Below are 8,309 nucleotides of genomic sequence, written 5' to 3'. Positions count from 1 at the left end.
GTGGTGCACAGAGATGTTCAGTAGGCAGGGTTTCTCACTGATTCAAGAATATCATTTAATTTTCACGCATCTGCAGCTCTTCTTGCAGGATAGGAGTTAAAAAGTGGTGTCCAGGGTATGATAAATGTTCCTGTTTCCTGGTTCTTGAATGCTGGATCGGTTAGGGTAGCAGCAATGTTTATTTGTCTGTTATTTAACTGTCCCCTACAGTATATTTCAATCCTGTTTTATGGTTCCTCAGCTCTACTGGGCCTAGAGGATAATTGTTTTTCTTGAATACATATGTGGTTAGATATTTTGGGTAGGACAAGAGAAGCATCTCCTAACATCAACAGTAATCCAAGGAAGTATGAACAAATTCAATGTTTCTTTTGCAAATGTTGGTACTTAACAGCTGGGTCCTTGAGGATTTTGCCAGCAGTGTAGAATATGAAGAGCAATGTAGAGGTGACACATCCGTATAGGGCACCAGCACTAGTGTCCACATAACTAAGTTCCCCACAGCTTTACTATTAGGTGCATCCATAGTGGCATATTGAGTATATTTCGAAATGGAAGCGAAATGGCAATATTAATAAAAGTAATTATTTTCACAACCCCAGACTCTCGGTTTAATGTCAGGCTTGCTTCCGGAAGACACATGCTCAAAAACTTGGCTTTAGACAGTGGCCACAGTGGTACTGCTTGAATCTAACCCTACTCCTGAACCTAACCCTTCTCATAAACCTAACCCTACTCATAAACATAACCGTATTCCTAAATCTAATCATACTCCTAAACCTAACCCTACTCCTAAATCTAACCCTACTCCTAAACCTAACCCTACTCATAAACATAACCGTACTCCTAAACCTAACCCTACTCATAAACCTAAATCTAACCCTACTCTTTAACCTAATTCTATTTCTAAACCTAACCGTTGCATATGCACAGTCCAAATCAGGTAGCCACAGACCCCCTGGGGCGTCAAGGTGCCACTGAGGTGCCACTGAGCAAAGCATCGTCCCCACACACTGCTCCCCGGGCACCTGTCATGGCTGCCACTGCTCACACAGGGTGATGGGTTAAATGCAGAGGACAAATTTCACTGTGTGCTCCGTGTGCTGTGCTGCTGTGTATCACATGTGACAATCACTTCACTTTAACTTTAGTTAAATCAGGCTGAGTCGGTGTCCCAATTGTGCTGACCAATCAGATGTGTCCCATTTCAAAGCCACGCCCACTTAAACGCTCTCAACTCGTGGTATGCTAGTTACAGTGCAGAATAGCGCAGTTCATATTCCAATATACAGTTTTTAATACCACAGGCCACAGACTCATAAATTAAATTGCAATCGAGATATTTGTCAAATCGTGATTCATTTTTTTAAAAATATCATTCGACCCTGTTGGCTGAGTTCTCACTTGACCTTACTTTTTTACCTGTGTTTTCGGTCTTGTTTCCAGTCCGTTTTGCCATTTGTCATTGCAGTCGCACCTCCTGCTCCCTGCCGCACCACGACACCCATCTACAATATGTCTGAGTCATTTGTTGCTCCTCCAACTGTGATCTCCTGATGCTGGAGAAAATTATCTGGTGTTAATTGTATGCAAACAATGAAGTGAAAAACAACTGATTTGGTTCTTCAAGCCCAAACAATGTCTATCATTTCTTTTTTGACAACTCTTTTCTCAAACTTTTCTCTATCATGAAAGGTTTTTTTGAAGAGTCTGGATTCTTCAATTTCGCAATTGTATTGCCTCATGAAATGTGGGCGTGTGTTCCTTACTAATAATGTCAGGTGCTCTTCAAGATCAACTGGAGAGAAAAGATTGATAATGCAGGATACAATTTTTTGCTGCCAGCGAATGAAACTGCACTGCTGGTATCTTAAAACATCCTGGAAATGGGATTGGATGGACCCAGTATTTTAATTTTACTCTTCTGCTTTCGAGAAGAAGAGAAGGGAACAAGAAAAACATCCTCACTCATTGATGAATCCATTTTGTCTTGTATTGAGAATTCTGAACACAGAGAATTCTCAGTGAACGTGACCATTTCTTCTGAACAACAAATTAAAACAATCATAAGCACACACACATACACACACATTTGGTGTGCAGTCTCCTTAACTCTGATCTTACAGGCAACAGAGAGTGATTTAATTAGTGCCTGTTATCCCGCACATTCCGAACGAGGGGTACAAGTCATAAGAGGCTTCCTGGGCCCACTGCGTCCAATAAATGAGCATGATGTACTCCGGCCATCCTCCCGTGTCTGCTCCGAGCAAGCCTAATGAGATTAGAAAAGGATGGAGGTCCATACGTCACAGACATCATTATGTCAAAAGGGCCAAATGGAATAACTGAAAATCAATCGGCCGTACTTTACAAAAAGCACGATGTGAATGGAATCCTGGGCATGCTTTGGTTAGGAATTGACGTCACAAAATAATGTTTTCTTTAAAAATGCCATTAAAATGCCGGGGTTTGAAATGGTTGCTGTTTCTTTTAACGGGCATGGACACCCCAACCACTTACGCTGTGTGGAAATGCACGTTTGTCCTCCTCTCTGCACACACAATGGCACTTTACAAATATTTGCTGTGCACTGAGTGGGTATCTTGTCAGCCTGTGCGATGCGTCCTAGTCTGCATGGTTTACATTATGTCTGGGGAGAGAGAGAGAAAAGCAGTTCATGGAGAACAGCTCCTTTCAAAGCTGCCAGCCTGCCGGGTGTTTCTCGGCAAGAATGAAAATTACGACGTCCGCATAGGAGGAGGAGAGCGCCAGCATACCGCCAGCTGAAATGAAGCTGCCATGAAAAGAATGGGGGCGGCTCCGTAGCCGAGGGGCAGATGTTCCTAATGACCTTTTTAAAAGCTTATCACTTTCTAAGGCATGTGTGTGTAAAGGTGAATGTCCGTAAACTAACACACTCTCAGTCCACACACCCTCCACCCACCATACTCCCATCTGCCACATCTCTCTTGCAGATCACAGTACCTGCACAGTACCAGTACCGCTGCCTAAAACGTGATGGGTAAAAAACATAGAACAAAAACACGCTCTGCTGGCTCCGACAAGACCCATCTGGTGCCATAAATTCAGTTGTCTGGCACAGAGTTCCGGCACCGCCCAACACCTCCATGCCCGCAGTGCCAACCAGACTAAATGAAAAATATCAACTTCCCGCTCCCGCGGCTTTCTCATCTACGGACCGGCGCTCTCTCGAGCCTGGTCCCCAGGGATTTCATTTACCAAAGCCCCCCCCGTGTGTGTGTCTCTGTGTGTGGGTGTGTGTCCGCATGCAGTGCCAGGAATCGAAATTAGTGTACGCTCTCGACACCACACAAAATAACAATATATCAGCAATTCACGTGCAGCAGCACATCAAAATCTTCCTTCTGCATCTTCTGTGCCAGCTTTTCTGAGCTGGGGCATGGTTTGATGGTAAATGGAGGCGGAACAAGTTGTTTTGCTGTGGGGTTTCATAACTAAAACTAATAAATGCAAGCTCATTTACATAGATTTGCTACCTGAAAATTTTCTCTGTGATCCCGTACTGTTTATAGTAATAATTTCAGTTGTAAAACTAAATTATACAGTGTGATGGGGCAGTGAAGTCTGCCCAGACAAACGCTGATGGCCATATTCAGTAACAGATTATTTCTCCATACTGATTGGTTGCTAAAAGGGGTCATTGTGCATTGCTACCAGCCCCAACTCAATAACTGAAATAAATGACCTAAAAAATAACTAAATAAAACCAGTTATATCAATGGTCAGTGTTTTTTTACAGCATTTTTACATCAAGGAAATAATATATTTTAGCTGTGTGCACAGAATGTACTTTAATGGATTTCAATTAAGTGCTGTAAATAAATGGAAATCCTGCAGAAAGTCTTGATGGTAGATTAAGGGTTGATGAAAAAACGGAATATACGAATATAAGAATACTGTGAAAAAGGTCACTTGTTTTCATAATTTAATTCAAAAAGGTCAATTTAAACACTTCAGGCGCAACCAAATACTGCCTGCTTTAAAAATATTTTTTGATAAATTGTAAGCAATATTCCAATTATTGGATATACTGGACATACTGGATTTTATTAGCCATAATCACTATGTGTAATGGATTTTTGCAAGTCAAGAATTGGTGATTAGAACCCTTGCTTGGCCTGCCTTTTTGACTAGTTATGCTTCTTTTCGGTTGTTTTTCTGTTTATTAAATTTATACTTACACATGTTGAGCGTTTGCACCTCATTTACTCATTTATGTGTGTGTGTGTCACCCCTGACCCTTCTCCTCTCGTCCAGTAGGTGGAGTCCCCACTGACAAGACTGACCCCAGTCAGGAGTCCCCAGACCCTACTGCAACAGACCAAAACTAGGATGGCTGGTCCTTGGTTGTCCCTCAATCCAGTCAGGCAAGGGGGCTTAACCAAAGCCTCCATTCCTGAGCCGGCAAGGGGCGATGCTGGAATGCCCAGGCCCAGAGCCTATGACTTTCGTTGGGCGCCCCAGTGTGGAAAGGCTATGTATATAAAGGGTTCTAATCATCCCTTTGCACCTAATTTACACCCTGTGACATGACAAGGATTGTCTTTTTACTTAAATTACAAGTACAAATGACCCCATTTTTGACATTTATGTTTACATATTTATGGTTACACATTTATGGTATTAATCATAATCAATTTAATTAATCAGTGGCCGGGGTCAGTCTGGCTGTGTCCATGCAATGGTCGGGTCTTTCTGTCACGGCGAAATGGTGCAGGGATGGACTCATTCGCATGGCTTCACAAACGTGAGTTTATTACATAAAATAGTAAAGTGAAAGTCAAGTGAAACACTGCAGCACAGCGCATGATGCACAACAAAATGTGTCCTCTGCTTTTAACCATCACCCTTGATGGGCAGTGGGCAGCAATGTAAGGCGCCTGGGGAGCAGTGTGGGGATGGTGCTTTGCTCAGTGGCACCTCAGTGGCCTTGCGATTACGGGTCCGCTTCCCTATCCGCTTGGCAACCACTGGCCCACAGGAATATCAGAACAAGATGTACGGATTAAGGACCCGACAGGAAGCGTTACAAGAAGCAACATTTAAACACTCATAAGAGCTGCACACAATCAGTATAACAATGAACAAAACACAACAAAGCGCCGGCCCGAATCGCAGAGCTGGAATTCCCCCCTCCGGAGTCAATCATTCACACATATCATAGCCTGTGTATTATAGAGCATAATGCAACTGTGAAAACCATGAATTTGTGAAAACCACCGTTGAGCAGAACAGCGCCTTTACCTAAAATTTGGCTCTTTCTCTCATTCATTTCCGTAAGTCTGATGGCGATGTTGCACATGTTTACTCTTCGATAACTGCAACTCCACGTACAACTACTCATCATTGTTTACTTTGTGTGCCACCACGTGTTCGGCAAGGCAACTGAAGCACTGCATTATGGGACCTGTAGGTTGTGTGTTATCAGCACTTCATATCGCCAGCCATTATAATAGATATATATTTCATTATTGTGAGTTTGACATCAATGTGTTACATCATGCATTGATTGGTGTAAAGGCATGTGAAATGATTGTGCATTAACAAGCCAAGTATGTCTGCACAGCCGGATGAAAACAGAGATCTTTACCTGTTGTGCTAGTGAAATGAATAAAATAAAATGTGAATAATGTGAAGGGGTAAAATTATTGTTCATTATGGTATTTTTGGAATTATTGCTTGTACAGAGGGTAAGATTATTACACAACTACAATATTTTAAACATACTTTTGGCAATGCTGTCAGGGAAACAATGGTAATAAGTGGGGTTTGAACCTGTAAATTTGTGGTTGTCTCCTTGATAGATGAATGTGTTATACCATAGACGTAAGTGACATTTAACTAATTTTGCCCCCAAGGTAAGGAAGTATATGGTCTGTACCTTCTTTAAACCATGCTTATCTCCTGCTGCTCAAAAGGCAGAGGTTGTGGGAGGACACTGTCCTGTAGAAGGCAGGTGACAAGAGTTCATTTCCCTGCCAGGGTTTTCATATTAAAAAACAACACTGAAACAGCAAACAGAGATTTCTTGACTTCTTTCAGAAATTGCTTTGGCTGATATAAATCTGGACTTTAACTCCTTTTCCACCTATATCCTTATATTTACCTTGAAGAATCGTTCTGTTTACTTTTGGTCATTTATTGTACTATAGTAACAATACTGTAACTTATGGCAAAATGTTTTAGTGAGGTGGCCTCACACTTCCAAAAGTTCAAATCTGGCTCCCACTTTGTGTGTGTGTTGTTTGGATGCTCTCTCAATGTAGACACTAGGTGGATTGGTGACTGTAAATTGTCTGAAGTGTGTAAATGAATGGTGGACTTCCCTGCACATGAACAAATTCCTGTACATGCACAGGAAAATGGGACATGGGCGACCACCAGTCACATCAAACACAAGGAAAGCAGTCCCATGTCCAGTAGGGGCCACTAGTAGCCAAGTCCCATCAGGCCTTGAAAACACAGTACATATAAATGAATTAATGTCATGCAATACTGCCTGATTAATCTGTAAATTCAAGCGCACAACTAAATAAGAATGTACATAACATTCAAGTTGAGTATGCATCCATCATCAGGTTTACTCAAGCCTTTATATAAAGTGTCTCACCTCTCGGTTGGTTCTGGAGTGCTGGTCTGCCTCAGACTTAGTTGAGCGATCCCATGATTCAGTTTTCACGGTTCATGCGCATTGTCTGTTTTCAAAGCTTCCCTTTGCTCTCATCTACCCATTTTCTCTCCATTTCTCTTCTTCTCATTTATCTCAATGAGCTCATTTGTGTCTGAAGCTCCTCACTTCCCCTCCCTTCTCGTGTCTGTTCTTTGAAACCCCCCGATGGAAGAAGAAAAAGGTAAAATATGAATTTCCTACAGAGTAAATTACACAAGACATGGTGCCCCAGCAAAGCACTAGTCCAATTTAATGCAACAAAGCATAAACACTATCCGCAAAACACCATCCACAAAGCCACAACACAAATAAAAATGACACATGAATGCAAAAGCCACAACACGAATGCAAAAGCCACAACAAGAATGAAAATGGCATGAAACACAAATGCAAATGCCACAACATGAATGTAAAAGACACAACTCAAATGCAAAAGCCACAACACAAATAAAAATGACACACAAGTGCATAATCCACAAAAAGGATACAAAAGCCACAACACAAATTCAAAAGCCACAACATGATGCATTCATGACCTCCTTCTGCACCTGGATCTTAGTCTTCCTGACTGAGAGACCTCAGTCTGCCTGGATCGGGAACAGCATCACCAGCACCACCGCACTGAGAACCGGAGCTCATCAGAGCTGTGTGCTCATTCCAATGCTATTCACCCTGCTGACCTACCACTGGCCGATGACATGACTGGGGTGGGTCTCATCACCAAGAACAATGAGTCAGTGTACAGAGAGGAGGTGACAGACTGGTGTAAAGTCAACAATCTGTTTCTGAACATGGACAAATGAAGGAGATGATTGTTGACTTCAGAAGAGAATGGAGGGATCTTGTGTGAAGATCATCAAGAACACAAAGTTCCTTGGTGATCATCAAGAGGAGAACTTCTCCTGGACCTATAACACCACCTCAACAGCAAGGAAATCCCAGCAGCGTCTTTACTTCACTCGGAGAGGAAATCTTTCACCACCTTCTATAGAGGGACTATTGAGAGCATTCTAACCAGCTGCATCACTGTCTGGTTTGGGAACTGCACCGCATCGGACCGCAAGACGGACCTACAGCAGATAAGGAGATCACTGGAGTCCTTCCATTACAGATTTATCTTTCCACAGGCCATCAGTCAACTGAACACTCAGGGACTTTCTCCTTTGGACTGATACACACACTACCTCTGTTATATATTGAGTAATATTATCTATTATTGCACTGTTCCATTTTGCAAAGCAGTATTTCCACTATTGTTACTTTGCACATTTATTATCCATTTCACTAGTTTAGCACTGTCTGTCTCCTTGTTGTCTACATGTGTTTTTGTTAAATGTTATTCTTGCACTGCCTCTGTCCCCTATTTAATTCTATGTAGCCCAGTTTGTCTGTGCTGCACACGTGCACTTTATGTCAATATGAAACTTTGTCTAATTGTTTAAATGTTACATGTAGCACCAGGTTTAACTGTCTAACATGCATGTAGCAGAAATGACAATAAATCTGAACTTCAACATTGTGTATGAGAAAAGTTTGAGAAGGTTGTATCTTGGGCACAGGATGAGGGAGAGGCAGGAGGCGCAAGTTCACCACAATC

The 8,309-nt window shown here is 42.1% G+C and overlaps 1 long non-coding RNA gene across 1 annotated transcript; it reads right to left on the bottom strand.

Moving 5' to 3' along the window:
• Positions 1-5,979: 5,979 nt before the first annotated feature.
• Positions 5,980-7,283, bottom strand: LOC114784801 (uncharacterized). The gene is made up of 3 exons (XR_003748933.1): positions 7,249-7,283; positions 6,653-6,857; positions 5,980-6,494 (listed from the first exon to the last, which is right to left on the bottom strand). It is a non-coding gene; the product is annotated as an uncharacterized LOC114784801 (long non-coding RNA).
• Positions 7,284-8,309: the final 1,026 nt, after the last annotated feature.

The sequence above is a fragment of the Denticeps clupeoides genome, chromosome 2 (assembly GCF_900700375.1).
Source record: "Denticeps clupeoides chromosome 2, fDenClu1.1, whole genome shotgun sequence".
In the NCBI taxonomy this organism is placed as follows: Eukaryota; Metazoa; Chordata; class Actinopteri; order Clupeiformes; family Denticipitidae; genus Denticeps; species Denticeps clupeoides.
Note: the sequence above shows the minus strand (reverse complement) of the source record. Positions and strands in the feature narration are given on the sequence as shown.